We start from the raw sequence: 1,056 nt of genomic DNA, 5'->3' as shown, positions 1-1,056 counted from the left end.
GGGGGCTCGTGACGTCTACACCCTCCCCCCTTTCCCGTTTCCGACGGTCGATGGAAAAACGGAAACTGCGCGTTGAGCCGAGAGCCGCCCGAAATAGCGTCTGGTGCCTGTCGATCAGCGCGCTGTCCGAGTGTCCGGGAGCAGCGAGTGACGCTGCCCACGGCCCCGCCAGGAAATGCCACCCCTCCTCCACCCGCCCCAAGCAGGGGCCTCGGACGGGCAGGAAACCCGGAGCTCCTGGGCTGGGGATGTCGAGGGGGAGGGGACGTGGGGACCCAGACTCGTGCGTCTGGAGTCTGGTCCTGGAGGGAGCAGCCTGGAGAGAACAGCCTAGCCCGGCTTTGGGGCTTTGGGCCTGAGGGCGTCGTCGCCACTCTCCGACCTGTCCCCCACCCCCACCAAAGGCCGGATCCTCCCCCAGATTCGAGGCTTTAAATTTTTTTCAAGTGTTTCTGCCTACCCTGTCTCTGCGTCCTAGGCAATCTCTGAGCTTTCTCCCCAGAGCTTGTCCCCTGGAGGTGCAGTGTGTGTGCACTGTTGTGGTCAGCCAGGTTTGTTTTCAGTACACGTATATGGTGGTACTATGTGCCAGGTGCTGTCCTAAACACCTCATAAATATTAATTTCAGTTAATCCTCACAACAACCCAGTGACTAGGGACTACCATTACATCCATTATTGTAGGTAGCCAGTTGAGGCACAGAGAAGTTGAGCAACTTGCAGAGAACACCCAGCTGGTAGGTGGTGGAGTCAGATTGCACACCTAGGGCGGCAGAATGAGTACAAAAGTCAGGCAGTCCTGAGTTCCCACCCTGCTCCCCAACTTGCCTGCCGTATGTTTCCAGGAAAGTTACTTAATATCTGAGTTTCACTTTCCTCATCTGTAGAAGGGAGATGATAATTGTCTATACATCATACTGTTCTTAGGATTTTTTTTTCTTTTTTTTTTTTTTTTTTCGATACGCGGGGCCTCTCACTGCTGTGGCCTCTCCCGCCGCGGAGCACAGGCTCCGGACGCGCAGGCTCAGCAGCCATGGCTCACGGGCCCAGCCGCTCC

Source organism: Physeter macrocephalus, chromosome 4 (assembly GCF_002837175.3).
Source record: "Physeter macrocephalus isolate SW-GA chromosome 4, ASM283717v5, whole genome shotgun sequence".
In the NCBI taxonomy this organism is placed as follows: domain Eukaryota; kingdom Metazoa; phylum Chordata; class Mammalia; order Artiodactyla; family Physeteridae; genus Physeter; species Physeter macrocephalus.
This window is presented reverse-complemented; position numbering follows the sequence as displayed.